A 19,811-nucleotide genomic window follows, 5' to 3' on the forward strand; every position below is an offset into this window, starting at 1 on the left:
TACTTATCCATTCTATAGTGACTGAGTATCTACATTTTTGGCCGGGTTCTAGGGTCTCAAACTGGCTTGTGACCAGCTCCTTGCTTTTAAGATGCTCACTTTTTTTAATGGAGGTATAGCATAAGAGTAGATCATTATAATTCAACATGAAAGTGTCTTTTTTTTTTTTTTTTTTAAGATTTCATTCATTTGAGAGAGAGCAAACCAGCAACGGGAGGGGGAGTAGCAAACTCCTCATTGAGCAGGGAACCCAACGTGGGGCACGATCCCAGGACCTCCAGATCATGACCTGAGCCAAAGGCAGATGCTTAACCAACTGACCCACCCAGGTGCCCCATGAGAATGTCTTTAGAAGAACCATGGGCAAGGCTAACTTTACCAAAGGGAACTGAAGAGGTTGTATGCTTCTTGACATTTCTGCATTGACACATGACCCACTGAAAAGGACAGATGTTCCTTGTGGGTGGTATCTCATGATTTTCACCACTGAGTTTTCTCTCTCCCTAGAGAAGCCTTTTCATACATTTGCCTGCAGTATCCATGTGTATATTTTAAACTACTAATTGTTAAGAAAAGTAGTCTGAGCCAAAGGAGTTGGAATGATGATCATCACCTACAATTCCACTTTATGATGGATATGTGTCATCACCCCCTCCTAGTGCTCCAGTGCTCCAGGGGGCAGGGAAGTGTCAGTGTACATGGATTACATCCCAGAAGCTTGGATGATTGATGGGGGAGAGGTGGTTTGGAGAGCAGGTGTTTGCACTCAGGTGGCAGTTCACAAAAGAGGGCATGATAACAATTCGAGATGATGTCATTTTAATGGGGTTGGGAAACTGATAAAGAGCTATCTTCTCTCCTCTCCTCTCCTCTCCTCTCCTCTCCTCTCCTCTCCTCTCCTCTCCTCTCCTCTCCTCTCCTCTCCTCTCCTCTCCTCTTCTCTTCTCTTCTCTTCTCTTCTCTTCTCTTCTCTTCTCTTCTCTTCGGCTCATACCTAAAAGCCTGTTCAATATAGTTGATTTTATGGATAAAAGAAGAAAAAATCTTTCCCCACCTCTCTGGGAAAATCTACCCCTACTGGGATGTCATCCCAGTTATTAATGCTGTATCTACTGATATTCCTCACTTGTAAGTTCAATTAAATGTGAGGCCATTCATTTATTCATTTAATTCATTCGTTCTTTCCTTCATTCAGTAATCACTTGTGGAGTCTTTATTTGAGGGGCTCAGAATAAGTCACACAAATGGTGTTTAACCTTAAGAGAGTTGCTAATCTAGTGGAGGACCAGGTAAATTAGTCACCAATAAGAATAACTTAGAAACTGTGATAAGTTTCTATGAAGGAAGTGCAGGTGTTGGCCATAGAGAAACATGAAAAAGGATCCTCTGAGCTTGCTTAGAAGGCTGAGAAGGAGTCGATCACCATTATAGTTGAGGGCAGAGTGTTTCAGAGGAGACAGAGCAGTGTGCAAGGATCCTGGGCCCCGGGGCACAGGTAGAGAGAGAGGGGAACTGGAGAGCACAAATCCCAACTAAAGGGAATGCTTTGATGTGGTATTCAGAATACAGACGGGGCTACCAGATAGCCAGGTTTAAGTATCAATTCTTCCTCTTACTAGGCATGTCCTCAAGCAAGTTCCATGTCTCCATTTCCTTATCTATAACACGGGAATTAAAAATAATAACTATGTTGCAGAGTTTCAAGAGAAGACATAAACTCAAAATTTTTTTAATAAAATTTCCCAATTTTCAAAATTTGGGCACTAACTTCAAAAGGATTTTTAAAGAACTGAAAAAGTTAAGCCCGTCTATGAACTCATTATGGCTTGGGAGTCACCAGTTTGCAGCCTTTTGTTCAGGACCTCATATGCCATGTTACTTAGTTTGGACTTTTTCCCCAAGTGGGAACTCACTGAGGTGACATGGTCTGATCGACATTTTAAATGTGATGTGATTGCCCACAAGAAGAAGAATTAGAGAGGGCAACAGTAGAGCAGTAAGACCTAGTAAGACTTCAGTGCAGTTTCTGGAAGAACTCCGGAACACTTGAATGCCATAGCTCTCCTGATCAGTTACTTCCCTTTTTGATCCTATCCAACCAAATTCCCATTAATTCAGAGTCATTTTTTAATATTGTCTTAGATCTTAACCAACAGAATAGGAGAAGATATTTGCAAATGTCTTATCAGACAAAGGGCTAGTATCCAAAATCAATCAAGAGCTTATCAAATTCAACATCAAAAGAACAAATAATCCAGTCAAGAAATGGACAGAAAACACGAACAGAAATTTCACCAAAGAAGACATACACATGGCCAACAAGCACATGAAAAAATGCTCCTTATCACTTGCCATCAGGGAAATATAAGTCAAAACCATAATGAGATACACCTCACACCAGTCAGAATGGTGAAAATCAACAAGTCAGGAAACAACAGATGTTTGTGAGGATGTGAAGAAAGGGGAACCTTCATATACTGTTGGTAGAAATGCAAACTCTGAGTGGTACAGCCACTCTGGAGAACAGTATGGAAATTCCTCAAAAAGTTGAAAATAAAGCTACTCTATGACCCAGCAACTGCACTACTGGGTATTTACCCAGATACAGACGTAGTGACTTAAAGGGGCACCCACACCCCAGTGTTTATAACAGTAATGTCCACAATAGCCAAACTATGGAAACAGCCCAGATGTCCATCAACAGAGGAATGGTTAAAGCAGATGGGGTGTATATATACAAGGGGATACTACTCAGCCGTCAAAAATGAAAGCTTGCCATTTGCAACAAGGTGGATGGAACTAGAGGGTATTATGCTAAGCAAAATAAGTCAACCAGAGAAAGGCAATTATCATATGATCTCACTCGTATGTGGAATTTAAAAAACAAAACAGGATTATAGGGGAAGAGAGGAAAAAATAAAAAGACAAAATCAGAGAGGGAAACAAACCATAAGAGACTCTTAACTATAGGAAACAAACTGAGGGTCTCTGGAGGGGAGGGGGTGAAGGGGGGCAGGATAATTGGGTGATGGACAGTAAGGAGGGCTCTCAATGTAATGAGTGGGTTTTTTTTTTAAGATTTTATTTATTTATTCATGAGAGACACACACACAGAGAGGCAGAGACACAGGCAGAGGGAGAAGCAGGCTCCATGCAGGGAGCCCGACGTGGGACTCGATCCCAGGACTCCAGGATAAGGTCCAGGGCTGAAGGCGGCGCTAAACCACTGAGCCACACGGGCTGCTCTTTTTTTTAAGTCCTATTGCTGAGTTTTAAGAGTTCTTTGTGTATTTTGGATTTATTTTACTTTTGGAAGCTCCTTCCCACCTTATCTATTCATTTACTCATTCACTCTTTGCTACATTGAACATTTATTTAGCAATGTGCTCCATGCCAGACAGTGTTACAAGCGCTTTACATTTAGTTCTCACAGCTTTCTAGAGGTAGGTACTATTATTATCTCATTTTTACTGATGTCTCGCCCCAGGTCACACTTCTGGAATGGTGAAGAGTTTTTATCTGGGCAGTCTGGCTCCAGAAGGTGCTCAGTGTCTATTTATTGGATAAATGGATGATATTGAGTTGCTTTTTCTATTCACCCTTTCTGCCTGGTTCTTTTTGCTCTCTTCTCTTTTCCATTATCTCCCAATTCCTCTTCTTTCTTGTCTTCCTTGAATTCATAATCTCTTTACTTGACAAGAGATATTTTCCCTCTCCTTGTTAATGTATTTTGAAGTCAAGGGCTGCTATTTTTTCCCCTCCAAATTGTCATCCTCATTTTCAGATGTGTGCTTTTAAATGTGCGCAATACTGCTCCCCACCCCCAAAATACACGGCAGCTTCAGCAAATGGAATCATGAGTTAGATGTAGGATACTCGCAAACGTAATACTGTTGGATAAAAATAGAAGAGAAAGAAAAGAATTTCTACTTTGCACTGGAAAAAAGATAGTGGGCAATATTCCTCAAATGTCTTGACATTTTAAGTCTCTCCACGAAAGATAAATACGCTTTCTTTTGGAAGCTGTTTGCCAGTGAAATATTTTCGTGTTTCAAATTTGTTTTGGTTATTAAGCTTATGTAACCTACTGAAGCAGAAATTGAGTTAGAAAATTCTCATTGGGGTTGAAAGTGGCAATGACTCACTAATCTCGACCTCTTTAAAATGAGACAGCTTCTTTGCAATAGATGTTTTTAATTCCTAAAATGCTTGTCACCTGAGACCATGCAATTCCCAGTAAATAAAAATGGTCCTATTTTCCTGCGGATAAAAACATTTAATAATATTTTGTACTCTCTTATGAGAGCTCTAATCATTCACTGTTGGCCCCATGAGGTAGAAAGGGAGGGTATACACTGAGAGCAAGAGGCTCTATTTTGCAAGGAAAAAATGGACACCGAGAGGTCAAGTGACCTGACATTTACTGGAGGAACAAATGAGGCTATGGAGAACTTCCTTTGCAGGGAAACAAAGGAAAAATAAAAGCTCAGTTTGTCCTATGTTGACAGGTTTTTTTTAACCCTTTAACTCACTTCTGATACTGGATCAGACTGGACACTTTTAGAATTGCTTTCCTGGTGGTTTGTGTCTGCGAAACATGGGAAGAGCACAGTGTAGCAGCAACAGTCAACTGAGTTCCCTTGAGTCCTGACCCTGTGAACCCTAGGGCACACCCCTCACTGCCCCAGCTTCAGCTCTTCAACCAGCGGGAAGGAGAGGTAGAAAAAAATGATCACGAAGCTTTTCCACTTGTATTCAACACCATGATTCTTTTGCCTTATTTCCTTTTCTTTTTTGTTCTTTATAACAAGCTCACAAGACACACACTCCACAAGAGAGAATGTGAAGCCACAGTTGACATACACGACTTTCTCCCTTCTGGTTCTGGTTGGCCATCTAATAATTCCTTTCTTAAAAAAAATTATTGGCTTTGTGTGTCCTCACAAAAAAGGAGCAGTTAACAGCCAGTCTGGGTCATAGGAGAGTGCCCATCCTGCTCAGTGGAGGGAAATCCTTCTGTCTGGCAAGGGCAGAGTCACTGGCTGACAGGTAAAGATGCTGCAGGGGGTTCCTGGCCATTAGTTCGTCTGCTTTCAATCTGGCATCTTGACCATATTAACCAACAACCTGGACTTTCCAGTGTGCCACATGGACAGCGAATGGCTGCCTTTCCTTCTGTTTTGCTGTGAAATCATATCAATATACGTGTACCAAATTTCTAGAAAATAATGAGTACAGGATGCAGATATAGTGATACAAAGGCACTTCTCTATCCTTGTGAGATTTGGATGGGCATCCAGAAATGTGCTCTTTGGTTTGAAGTATGCAGCTTCTCTTCCCCTTTGTTTGGGTCCTTTTAGTTGCAGAGATCAGGCCACTCTAAAACTGTCCTTAGCAGAATGAAGAACTCCATTGGCTTTTAACGTTGAATAGTTCAGGGGTAGCTGGGCTTCAAGTCTGAAATGGTATCACTAGAGTCAGGCCCGTCTGTTGGCTGGATTTCCCCCCGCCCCCTGTGTTGACCTTGCCATCAGGTAGGCCTTTGTTGGAAAGGTGAAATCCAACAGAACAACCAGCCTAATCTTGACAGCTTGTATTCAGTGTACCCATTGCCTGGTCCCTTCAGCAAAAGTTGTGATGTTAGCTGAGTTGGTCTGATTGAGTGGGGTGGCCATCTCTGAACAAGGTCACAGTGCCTGAGGGGATCGGTGGTGCAGGGGCGCAGGGATGCTCTGCTCCGATAGGCAGGTCTCAGTTACAGGTCAACCCAAGGAGCTGAGAATGTGGTCAATCCCCTTCACCTGAGAGGCACGACCGAGAGTGGGGGAGAAGGAGCAATATTTCCAAAGAGAAGGGAGGCACTATGTCCCCCCAAGAAGAGTGGATGAATGCTGAGCAGGCAAAGAGGACCAATACTGACATTATCTCATAACACGAACCTCTTGATTCAGAATAAGCCCAGGGCGTGGGCAGCCAGAGAGGACCAGCAGGTACACCAAGTATGTATGGGCTAGAAACCTGGACCAGCCCAGGATTGTCTCGTTCTCAGGATGGATTAGACAAAGTACTATATCCACCACTTCTTGGTTATCTTCATCAATATTACAAGTTAGAACTCTTACAAATCCTTAGGAATGCTGCTCCCTACAATGAGTACACAGAGTTTTAGTACATTATTGTTTAAGTGTTGAAAAGGGTTTCTTTTTTTCCCTCCCTCATTGCATTTTGGCTTTTCATAGTGTGCAATTTTGCCGCATTTATAATCATTATGTACTTTGTTTGGGGAGAATGCATTTTGTCATAAAAGCTTTTCATACAACTAGAGGAATGATCAGCCTCACTATCAATATTCTCTAGCACAACCTGCTTTTTCCCTTGAGAATATTTAAACTGGGTTGCAAAACTCAGACATACAGCAGTTGAAAAACTAACGCCAATTCGATTCTCTTAATTGAGAAATGATTAATTGGTGCATGACAATATTAGAACACTATCAAAAAAGACTCCGTGTAGTCCTCTCACTTTCCCTATCACGAAGTTACCATTTAAATCTAGCTTCGTTTGTGATACAATAATGCAGCACTTGTGCGCAAAGTGAGACTAAACTAATGCAAAGACTTTTCTTATGAATAGGACAAATGAATGTTTTTTTTTTAATTTAAAGGAAACTGTATTTAAAATGTAATTTTTGGAAAATATAATAAAGTCAAACATAAATATTGTGAGCAGATGTTTCTTAAGAAGTTTCTGACATGAATAGTCACCATCTGGAGCCACTTACAATAAGAAGAAGGTAAGCATGCACCTGTTCCTTTCTTTAAAAAGATGTAATCTCTGCACCAAATTATAAACAAGTATGGCAGTTTCCATAAAAATGCAATATTCAATTTGCCAAACCGTTTAGAAAAATATTGATAAGAATGTGGTTTTGAAAAGTATGCTTCTAAAAGGCTCGGCCTCTTTTCAGATTTCATTGCTTACTTGCAATGTTTCAAAGATAGAACTCTGCAAAGCGGGTGCGTGGTTTGCATTGTCGGAGGTAGACACAAGCCGGAATGGCCGTGGCCACTGCTGCCACCACTGTCCAATGGGTCTCTGCCCGTTGCCACATTTTAGATACTCCACAATCTGAGTGGGGCTTCTAGTCCCTGCAGCCTTGATAAACCGATTGCGTTAGTGGCTCTAGTTAATGAAGTCCTGCAACGCCATCTCTTGCAATGTGGTATTGCAGCAACTTGTGCGAAGAGGTGGGTTTTTTTCCTCCATCCTTTGAATCAGGGCTGAGCTCGTGACTTGCTTTGAACCACAGAATGCAGGGGAAGGGACAGCATGCTGGTTCCAAACTTGACCTCCCAAGGATGTGCACATATTCATTCTCTCTTGTGGAGTCCTGTCACACCATGGAAAGGGAAGCCTGCTGGGGGATGAGAGACCCTGTGGAGGAGAGCCCAGTTTTCCCTGGAAAGGCCTTCTGAGAGTAGTTTGCAGCCCACCGACTCCACAACGTGTGAGAGAACCAGCAGAGTTGCCTGTCTCTTAGGCCCTTAGCCTTTTGCCTACAGCAAGAGGGTTTTAATTTTTTGATGGCCAGTGATTGACAGGGGACAACACCAGTTGCTAAAGAATTTTAACTTCTGGCTGCTATCTTTTTATCCCCTTGAACAATAGGCAGGTAGGTACAGCTGCAGGGTTGTAAGATGCAGGGATTTACAGGCAGATCTCAATATACAGGTTGGAAATTTTGAATAAATGATACAGGGAAGACAAATTGGGTGTGGAAAAATGGTTAAATGACCGAATCAGATAATCTCTCTTGAATAATTTCAGCATATTTTTGAATATAACTACAAATAAGGTGAATCTCTATAATGAAACCCACTCCCCCTACAAATGAATTCTTGTGTCAACTATGGGTTACACATGCTGTATGTTTTTTAAAGTTCAATTAATTAATTTGTAAATTAGTTCTACTTGTTTCCTAGCTAATTAATCTTAATTAGGAGAGTTTCACTCTAACTGCTTTGATTGGGTTATATGAACTCCATCGGCAGATTGATGTGTCAGCTATTGACAATGGATTTCAAAAAATAAAGTGATCAAAGGTTATTTGCTACATTTTTTTAAAAAAAAGATTTTATTTATTCATGAGAGACACAGAGAGAGAGGCAGAGACACAGGCAGAGGGAGAAGCAGGATCCATGCAGAGAGCCCGATGTGGGACTCGATCCCGGGACTCTGGGATCACACCCTGAGCCAAAGGCAGACACTCAACCACTGAGCCCGATGTGGGACTCGATCCCGGGACTCTGGGATCACACCCTGAGCCAAAGGCAGACACTCAACCACTGAGCCCCCCAGGTGTCTCTATTTGCTACATTTGTGATGATCATTTACTGGTTACCATCCTGGCATCCACTGCTACTCTACCTTCTGTCCTTACTTCAAGATTTCTTTCCTCTAGTCATGTGATTTGGGTGGGAATAACCTTACTCCAAATTCCAGGGATAGGCTCTGATTGGATTATATCCCACTGCCACTTGCGGTGGTTCTAGGATAAAGCACAACACAAGCAGAGTCAATAATATACAAGGAGAGGGGCGCCTGGGTGGCTGAGTTGGTGAAGCACCTGCCTCCGGCTCAGGTCATGATCCCAGCGTTCTAAGATCAAGCCCCCATTGGGCTCCCTGCTTTGTGGGGAGCCTGCTTCTCCCTCTCCCTCTGCCTGTTGCTCCCCCTGCTTGTGTTCTCTCTCTCTCTCTCTCTCTCTTTCTCTCTCTCTATCACATAAATAAATAAAATCTTTAAAAATATATATGCAAGGACACGTTTGTTGGATTTCTCATTTGGAGAAGGTTGGCTGTTTCCCAGTATAATGTGAGATCTGGAATGATAGAAGTCATTTTGCCACGAGGAGTCATCAGGGGGCCACAAAATGAGACCTAAGGGTGAAGTCACACCATAAACAGCAAAAAAGAGAGACAGAGAGAAAAAAATGGGTTTTTGAAAATATTGAAGTGCTGGATCCAGCCTTGCCTGAAGTCCTTTTTGCCTCTGGAGTTTTCTCTGATGTAACTGATAAATCCCTATTTTTATTTAAGTCAAATTGAATTGTTTTCTTCACTTGTAGCTGAAAGACCACTAAACAGTACAACCCCCTCCCTCTCCCCTTACTCTGGAGCTTTGCTTCGCGCATCCTACAGCAATGTGCACTGGTGGTATGCACAGCTGCCTTCCACATGCCTGCATTTGGGCTCTCCTTCTGGCCTGGACTCCTGCAATAGCCTCTCAACTACACTCTACTTCCGGTCATTGCCCCTCCGATCTATACTTTGTTATTGGGTTGACATCTTTTAAGCACAGCTATTACCATGCTCTGTTGCTTCGAAAAATTTAATGGTTCCCCAGCACCAACTGCATTAAAAGCAAGCATCTCCCTTGACATTTCAGGCCCACCTCAATGTGCCCCATTCTCCTTGAGGCTTTCTGTGACACGAAAGACAACCTCTACTCTTTCTTATCGGACAGCTTGGTAACGTTTCCCATTATTGATTGCTTTCCTGACACAGTCTCTTCCCTGGTTTCCGGGATGCAACAGTCTCCCCTCTTGGTCAGATCCTTCTTTCCTCAATCGTTAGCTGTTGATTTTCCTGCCTGTATTCTAGGGCTGTTGCTCTTGGTCCATATATAGTTGCTGAGTATCGCATCAAGTCCCATCACTCAAAATTCCTTTTCAGTGCCAATGACTCCTAAGTCTAAGACTCTAATGGAGACTTCTCTGAATTTCAGACTTAAGGAGCCACTTACCCATTAGACATCTTCATCTCAGACATGTAGTCGAATCTTCAAACCTCCCCGTCCTCCGGGGTCTTCTATTCCTGTGAGTAGTCACCACCATCTGTCTGGGTGCTTAAGCCAGCAATTTGGAAGTTAACGCTTGGCCCTCCCAGCTCCCTAGTCCTTTCAATTTAATCAAACATCAAATTCTGTCAATTTTAACTACTGAACATCTCTTGTCTTTGTCACCTCTCTTTGCTCTCAATTGTCACCCTTTATTAGAAGCCAAATCACCTGTGCCCTGGACTGCTATGATAGTCTCCTTACTGGATTCCCTGCTTGCATCCTGACCTCTTTGTTTCTTTCTCTCTACTTGAATTTATCTTTAAAAAAAAAAAAAAAAAAAAGGATCATACCGCTCTCTTGCAGGCAACCTCTCAATGACTTCCCAATGCCTTGAGAATAAAGTCCAAATTCTTACTATGACCCATGAGGCCCTGAGGAGCCAGCCCTTGCCTACCTCACCAGCTTATCTTGGGGTCACTCTGCTCACCCTGCTCTTCTTTGTCTTTAGGCCACTCTTAGGTTGTTTTCTGTACCAGTGATATTCTCATCCTACTTTCTGCTGGCCAAACGCAAGGGTCCCAACCCAAATATCCTTCCCCAATGTCTCCAGATTGTCATCAAATCTCTCCCCATCTCAAGTCCCTTTGCATCTTTCTCTTCTGATGCTTATTACCTGTATGGTGACCTGTTCAATGTCTGTCTACACTCTTGGACCTTAAGATCCTTGAAGGTGGGGACTACATCTGTTTTGTAAATTTTGCTCCTACCCTTTAATTTTCCATTGAGGAACAAATAATATTTTGCAGGAAAAAAAATGAAATCCAAAAGCACCGTCTTTTGGGTGTCTACCTAAAAAGAAACCCACATCATTCCTTTTTTTTTTCATTCATTCCTTTTTTTAAGGAAAAAAATTCATGTTCACATAAACAGAAAGAACTAGAAATGAGTTTAAAAGGAAGACAGGCATTTCACATAAAATAGGTTTCTTAAAAATATATTCCCCAGCTCATAAAATAAGGAACTGTATACAAGGGGTGTCTGGGTGGCTCAGTTGGTTAAGCATTGACTCTTGATTTTGGCTCAGGTCATGAACTCAGGGTCATGAGACTGACCCTGTTGGGCTCTATGCTCAGTGGGGAGTCTGCTTAAGATTCTCTCCCGCTTCCTCTCTCTCTTCCCCTCCTCATGCTCCAGTGCTCACTGTTTCTCTCTCTTTCTATAAATAAATAAATAAATAAATAAATAAATAAATAAATAAATAAACAAACAGGTAGATAGATATTTAATTTACAAAAAAGAAGTGTATACAGATGCCTTTTTTAAAAGAATATTTAAAACCCATTATTTAAATAAGTCTCTTATAAGGCAATCTAGTCGGGGAAAGCAAAGAAGTAAAAAACTCCAACTTCTCAAACATCTTTCTATTTTTGTGCCTATTTGTAGCAGCAGAGAGAATTGCTCACACAATAAGGTAGATAGGTGGTGTAAATAGGAGGCAATTGCGACAATGTTGCAAGTAAAAAATTTGAATTATAAACGTTGACTAATAGTCATTACATGCAATTTCTTTCGATAGGGTCCTTTTAAAAGCAGTCCAAATTTTAGTTTAATGCGCTTAAAAATAAAATTTATGCTACTTAGCAAAAGAAAATGTGGGCTGCTTGTTAGTTCAGCCTTTGTATTTGGGATAAATGAGTCAGAACCTCCCAGCACCTAAACTTTTCATAGGCCATAAACTGAGATTCTCGGAAATCTTTATTAACTCTTTCTAGCCCCAGACGCAGTGTTCCAGAAGCTCCAATCTGAGAGCTATGCAGATGGAGAAGATAGGAGAGCACAGGATATCCATGGACTTCATTCTCCTGTTGCACTCAATCAAGTCACTCCCCGTGGCCATTAGTTATCAGAGTCTTACTTTTTCGATAGTCATTTTTAACAATTAGCATATTATGACTACATTTAAGGCCCTAATTACACCAAACATAATTTTAGGTGTTTTGTGGTCTTAATTGATAATAACTGACACTCTTCATAGCCCTACGTTGAGTGCCCTGCATACATCACCTTAACCTTCACAGTAGTCTTATGTGCTAGGTACTATTATTTTTTATTTCCTCTCTGCCATGGAGGCCAAGGGGGCTCAGAGAGGTTAAGTAACTTGCCCATCATCACACAGCTAGGGGGAGCTAGGGTTAGCAGCCCTGTTTTCTGACTCCCAAGCCAGTAGATTCAGCCCCAGTGGTGTACTGCCACACGTCCAATTATGAATTTGAATTCTGATAAGGCATGGCAATGACAATACCGATCTCCGATCATGCAACAATGAAGAGTTGGATTTTTGATACCGTACATAATTTTTCTTTTTTTTTTTTTTTAAAGATTTTATTTATGTGTTCATGAGACACATGAGACACAGGCAGAGGGAGAAGCAGGCTCCCTGTGGGGAGCCTGACATGGGACTCGATCCCGGGACTCGGGGATGGTGACCTGAGCCCAAGGCAGATGCTCAACTGCTGAGCCACCCAGGTGCCCCCGTAGGTAATTTTTCTAACTTCCCTCAGGAAGTATTTTCCCTCACAAAGGGTTTTAACAAACTTTTTAAGGGAAAAAAATGTCTTTTTTCCAGGAAATGAGAGGACTTCTCTTATCTCTAAACAAATAATGGTTATCAGTACGGATTTGATTTTCAAATACTTTTGTTTCAAAATAGTTTAAGTTCTATTTCTGTAGATAAGCCCTGCCCATCTCCCTATGGGTCAGGAGGGAGGATATCCTGGAAGGCACTCTGATGGGAAAGGCTGTGCTGCAGCCTGGGGAGGTGCACCCTGGGGAAGATGACTAGAGACACTTCAAAGATGAGAAGATTTTTCAAAACGACTAATCCAGCTTAGGTATAGACTTAGTCCAACTCATTGCAGCAGTCTTGATACCTATCATGTGCCGGGTGCTGTGCCCCCCACTTTTATCTGATTTTCTGTCTATTTGCTACCCTCATGTGCCGGTTGGAATCTGGCCGAGGCTCTACTGAAACCTTTATGAATCTCACTTTTTTCCTGCCTGGACCCAAAGGCACATCATTAGGGCCCTACTGGTGGTGAAAAGAGAGCACATAAGCGGGTCCTTAAGCCCAGCAATAAATGAGTAGCAAGCCAGGTGGTTCGGTGGATTGAGTGTCAGACTTGATTTCAGCTCAAGTCATGAGCTCAAGACCTGCATCAGACTCAGTGGGGTGTGGGCTTGAGGATTCTCTCTCTCTCCCTCTCTTTCTACCCCTCACCCCTGCATGCATGCCCTCTCTCTCACTCTCTCTCACATAAATAAATGAAATCTTTAAAAAAAAAAAAAAGAATAGCAGGCCACTCAATGAGTTGACATGATCCCACCCAACCCGATGGTGCCTCAGGACAGAGATGGATGGAGTGCAGAGGTGTTAAAAAACTCCAGAAGCCCAGTGAGAAAATTACTAAGCACGAGATAGGAGAAATAATGAAAGCAGGGAGCTCTCGGAAATTTATGAACTGCCGGTGCTCTACCCTTATAACCACCACCCTGAGTGAGGTGAAATTCTTGCATTTCACAGAGGGGAAGACACTCAGGGTGTGCGGGGGAGGTAGTGCATCCTTGGTCACGAAAGCAGTGCAGAACTGGGATTTAAGGCCCGAAATGTCTGAATTTCATCCAAAACTCTTTCTACTGAAGAACTGAAGGCATGTCCAGAGGCTGGAATCTAGAAACTCATTGCCTGCTGGAACCCCAGAATTAGGCAGAGCCACCCAGCGCTGGGAGGGCTGTGACAAGTGTGGGGCATGGATTTCTGCTTTTTGGGAGGATATAGTGTCACTTGCTCTGGGATTCTGCTCCAAAAATTATTTCTACTCTTGAATGCATTTTTCAGCCTCTCCCCTCACTTATGAACAGGCTTACACTTTCTTGATCTTGAAAAAAAAGTCAAAACCTTTTCCTTGACCTTGCTATGCCTTTAAGCACCCACTTTATCCTTCTGCTATTTGTTGGCCAATTTCTTAAAAGTGATCTACGTTAGGGAGGAAGGAATAGGAAATTCTGGTTTAATGGACGCAGAGTTTCAGTTGTACAAGATGAAAAGGGTCATAAAGACGAATGGTGGTGCTGATTGACCTTGTGACCATACTTAATACCCCTGAACTGTACACGTAAACATGGTTGAGATGATTAAAAATCAACTACACTTCAATCAACAAAATGGTTGAGATGATAAGTTTTATTTGTATTTGGTTACAATAAAAAAAAAAAAACTTGGGAGGAAAAATGATCTCTGTACCACCATCCAATGCTACCGTGATCATCGGGGGCTTCTGGAAGACAGGATTTTCAATGCTAGACCTTGGAGCGCCCCAGATGAACCAGGACAGATGGGGACCACAGCACCACCCTCATCCATTCCCCTGGGCTATGGTCAGGGTTCGCCTTAGGAATCTGCCTTTCTCCTCCTGCATCCACCGACACCTACATGAGCAGGTAACCCTAGTGGTCTTTTTTTTTTTTTCAGTCCTGCAGCATTGGGTGAAGGTTTCCTTCTTGAAATCCCTTAAATTTTTTTTTCTTTCATTACCCTCTGCAGCCCACGGTTTTATGATTTTCTTCTCCTAAGAGCTCCATCCCCGTTGCCTTCCTTGACTCCTCCTGCTACTACCGAACCCCAGCCTCAGACCATGAAGTGAAGTTAGACAGGTCTGGATTCAAGTTCCAGTCCTTTATTTTGGAACTTCGTGAACATGACAGCTTACTCAGTCCTGCTCTATCTCAGCTTTCTGGTCTATGAAATAGAGTTGGTAATACCTACTTGCAGTGTACCCCAAGAGCTGAGAAAGGAATATTAAGAGCATTTAAGGTAGTTCTTGGCAGAAAGTAAACCCCTGGTGAAAGGAGGTTATTGCCATGACTTTCTTGTCTCTTAGCTTCCACTTTGCCTTTCTGTTCTGCTCACTCAACTGTGGCTCCAAGGACCCTTTCAAGTTCCACGACTCTATTCCTGTCTATCTTCCAGTGCTATCAACTCAAAATATTTAAGACCAAAGCCACCATCTTCCCCTCATACTGACTTCTAAGATAAAGTATCTCTTCTAGTTTCTAGGATTCCCAGGGATCCAGGTTCAAATGCTCCTGTCTTTGACTCCTTCTCTCTCTTCATCCACATCTAGGCGGTTCCGGATCTGATTAATTCCATCTGAGGTGCATTTCTCAAGTGTCCCTTCTCTCTTTTTGATTCCCCGTGTCACTGCTGGCCCCCTGTCCCCATCTCAGTACCTCGGTAACTTATACCTGGACTATTTCAATAGCCTCTTAAATGACTCTTCAACCCATGAAGATCTGGTGCCTGCTTCTGCCCGGATAATTTTCCTAATGCAAAACTCTAAAAGACCTTCAGAATCAGGGCACAGACTTACTAGTCTGGCTTTTAAGGCTCAAGTCTCAAGCCTTTCCAGAATGGCTCCACAAACTGATTACGTTACATCATTTGCTTAATAAATGCTTTTTGAGTGTTCCGGTTCCAGCAAATTCCAGGAAAAATAGTGCCATTGCTTCCTCCGTGTGCTCCAATCAAGATTTTGACAGTATTTTCCAAAAACATTGCTCTTTTCTCTTTCAAGATTTTTATTTTTATTTATGAGAGAGAGAGAGAGAGTGCGCACATGCATGCAAAGAAGTGGGGTTAGGTAGGGAGGGCAAAGAGGGAGCTGAGCAGGGAGCCTGGTGTGAGGGCTCCATCCCAGGACTCTGGGATCATGACCTGAGCCCAAATCAGACTTAACCGACTGAGCCACCCAGGTGCCCCAACACATTGCTCTCTTCAAAGCCACGGATGAACCCACCTTACCAAGTCCTAGAATTACCTTTCTGTGCATTTGTGTTACTCCACTTAAAGGATTTTGTCTTTCTTTACACACTTCCTCTCCTTCCCCATACTGAATGGAGTCAAGGACAATTCTAAAGTTTTTGGCCTGAGCCACCTAAATGGTATGAATACGGGAAGGGATGAGCTGTGTTGAAAAAATTCAACTGAGTGAAGTGGAAGATCTAATTGGCTTAATTAAGTGGTTTACAATTAAGTAGCATCACCCCTAGCCAGGGGAGAGATGCACCCAAGGTGCAGCACAAAATGGAGGGTTTTTCCAGGAAGGTGGGTGGCTCAAGGACATTATTAGCAGAAGAAGAGAAAGGATTATTTTATTTTTTAAAAAATATTTTATTTACTTATTCATGAGAGGCAGAGACATAGACAGAAAGAGAAGCAGACTCCCCAAAGGGAGCCCGATATGGGACTCGATCCCTGCACCCTAGATCATGCTCGGAGCCGAAGGCAGACGCCCAACCTCTGAGCCACCCAGGTGTCCTGAGAAAGGATTATTTTAGGCAAAATCCCTTTCCCTAGGGGAGGGCCAGGGGTTCTTATCATGCAGATGACCTCATCTTCCTCTGTGGAGGGGTGCCCATGTGACAGATTACCTCATTGGCGCCAATCAGAAAGTTCCCGCTGGATCTGTCAAGACTACAGTCCACTTCTGGGAGAGGTTGAAACTACAATTAGGTCCGCAATTATGTTAGCTAGTAAGCCTTAGTATGGCAATTTGGCCTAAGCAGCTCCATCTTGGGTCTGTGGTTTTCTTTTTGGCAACTGGAAATACAGAAATGGTGGCTGGAGGTGGGATGGTGGACTGAGACTAGGGAAGGAGGGGTAATACAAGATCATGGGATGAGAAAATCTGCAGACCACCTTGGGAGTGAGTGACGGGGGTAGGGGAGAGAAAAATCATCAGGAGTGAGGAGATCAAGAACATGAGAGGCCAAGAATTTGGGAAGATATTGTGGATAATGAAATCAGCAAGCGTTATGACCACACCACATACAGCTCTCAATACATATCTAGTCAATTAAATTGAGGGGCAGGGGGGCCATTCTGTAGAGAGAGCCCAAGAGGAATGCTTAGATTAGAACATTACTCTGAGAATACATTCCCATGTGTTACAGGTTTTTAATTTTTTTAAAGATTATTTAAGAGAGAGGGAGAGAGAGAGAGCATGAGCTGGGAGAGGGTCAGAGGGAGAAGCAGACTCCCCACGGAGCAGGGAGCCCAATGTGGGGCTCCATCCCAGGACCCCGACATCATGACTTGAGCCAAAGGCAGACGCCTAATGGACTGAGCCACCCAGGTGCCCCACCACGTCCTATAGTTTAGGTGAGAGTTCAGCAAACTTTTGCTCCACAGAGCCAGGTAGTGAATATTTCAGCTTTCAGTTTGCACAGTCTCTGTTGCATCAGCTCAGCTCTGGACGTCAGCACGGAACAGCCATAGACAGTAGGTGAGTGAGCATAGCTGTGTTCTAATAAAACTTTATTTATAAAAACAAGTGGCAAGTCAGATCTGGTCCACCAGCCATAGACACCTGACTCCCATTCTAAATCACTGTTGCCTAATAGAAATATAATTCAAACCACAAATGTAATTATTAATTTTCTGGTAGCTACACTAAAAAATGTAAGAGTCATGCAAGGTTAATTTTAATAATATATTTTATTTAACCCAATATAGGCAAAACGTGATTTTTTAAGTTTTGCACTGGTTTACTGCCAGTATATAGAAATACAGTCAATTTTTTACATATTGATTTTATATCATTTAACTGTCCTTCTGACTTAGTATTTTCTTCTTAAGGTTTTCTTTTTAGATGACATTCCCCCCTCCCCATAGATGGCATATTTACAATATTGAATCTCCCCCTCACTTACATGGTATCCTCTTTATTTATTTAGGTCTTCTTTGATTTATTTCATCAGTATTTTGTAATTTTCTGAGTAAGGATCTTGCACATATTTTATTACATTTATACCTAAGTATTTCTTTTTGGAGGTGCTATTGGAAATTACACAAAATATTTCTGTGTGTAATGAACATAAAAAGTATTCAGTTATTTCACATTCTTTTTTCCAAACTGAACCTTCTAAAACTCCTGTATTTTCAGAACATCTCAATTCACATTAGCCACATCTCAAATGCTTAATAGTCATGTGACTAGTGGCTACTGTATTGGACAAGGCAGATTTTGAATTTTTCTTATTTTTCTTGCTTATTTAAGATCACAAGCTAAGTGAGGACACCTGGGTGGCTCGGTGGTTGAGCATCTGCCTTTGGCTCAGGGTGTGATTCTGGGGTCCTGGGATCGAGTCCTGCATGGGCCTCCCCACATGGAACCTGCTTCTCCCTCTGCCTGTGTCTCTGCCTCTCTCTGTGTCTCTCATGAATGAATGAATAAATAAGATCATTGAAAAAAAAAAAAAAAGACCACACGCTAAGTGGAAAACAGGGAGCACTTTACTAAATTTGTATTGAACCATTTGCTTTGGATCTCTAGAGTCTGTTCTTTTACAGATTTTTTGGTAGTAAAATTATTGCCAATTGTTTTGGCAAAGTTGAGTTGGTTTTAAAGAAGCACCAATTAAGGCAGGCCACGTCTTGCTGGGGTAACAAGTAGTCCCAGTGGCTTAACATAAGCAAGCATCACATAATGTATTATAACACAACATAATCAAGCACGTAAGCACAATGTCCATTATGAGTCAGTCATCCCCTGAGTCAGGCAATGAAGGCTCCAATTTTTTTTTTTTTTGAGAGAGAGAGAGAGAAAGAGAGAGAGAGAGAGAGAGCACAAGTGGTGTGCAGGGCCAGAGGGAGAGGGAGAGAGAGAATCTTAACCAGGATTTCATGTCAAGTCCCCGAGATCATGTCCTGGGCTGAAATCAAGAGTCAGATGCTTACCTGACTGAGCCACCCAGGCGCCCCAAAGTCTCCGTCTTAGCACAATTCAAGGTCTCAGGGGTAGGAAAGGAGTTGTGTCTCTTAAATCCATCTGTTTGGAAGGGTAGCGTGTTATCTCTGTTCACATTTCATTGGCCAAACGAAGTCACATAGGGCACACCTAACTCTTTAAGGATGGCAGGAAAGTGAAGTCTTACCTTGTGCTTAGAAGACCAGGAATTTGTGTGATTAACCCCAATATCTATCACATGTTGGCAACCTGCAACCTTCCCCAAGTGCCATGAATTGAGAAAAAATCATCACTTAATAAGTGACTATTCTGATATGCCTGACATGTGAAAATATGTATAATGGAAAACCAGGGTCAGGAACTTTTCAGTGAATAATGCTGGGATAATTGGTTATGCGAAGGGTGGGAAAACAGAAGTATATCCTTGTATGACACCCTATTCGAATGTCAGTTCTGGGTAGATTAAAACCAAAAACAAAGCTCTGAAACCTTTAGGAGAGAATATATGAAAATATTTTTATAAGCCCAAGGTTGGAAGGATTTATTAAGACACAAAATGCACAAGTCATTCATACATTAATTTATTTTTCCATTTACTTAAGAAATATTTATTGAAAATCTACTGGGTGCCAGACACTGATCTAAGCTCTGGGAACAAGAAGAGGATAAGACAAACACAATTCCTGATCCCGGAGAATTTATAGTTTAGTGGAATCATAGAGGCAAAGAGGATTACAAAATGCAACAAAATTACATTTAATTATGTTATTACAAAACTCTAATTGAATTACATTTAATTATAAGAAAATGGGAAAGCTTCTAAAGAACAAAAGTTGTCACCAACGAAATGGCAAGGCGGACCACAGGCTGGGAGAAGAGATTTCCAATGCACACAACAAAAAGGGATCAGTATCTGGGATTATATAAAACCTCTTCCTAATCAAAAAGGAAAAGACAGACAAGCCAAGGGGAAAATGAGCAGAAAATACAGAAAAGGAAAGCTGAATGGTCAATAAGCATGATGAGATGTTCAGCATCATTCATAATGAGGGAAATGCAAATTACAAGATGCCATTGAATGCCCAGAAGATTAATAGAAATTACGTGTATGACAATACCATGTGTTGTTGACCAGCGAGACTGCTCATAAAAGGCTGGGGAGCGGGC

The sequence above is a fragment of the Canis lupus genome, chromosome 14 (genome assembly GCF_048164855.1).
Source record: "Canis lupus baileyi chromosome 14, mCanLup2.hap1, whole genome shotgun sequence".
NCBI classification, from domain to species: Eukaryota; Metazoa; Chordata; class Mammalia; order Carnivora; family Canidae; genus Canis; species Canis lupus.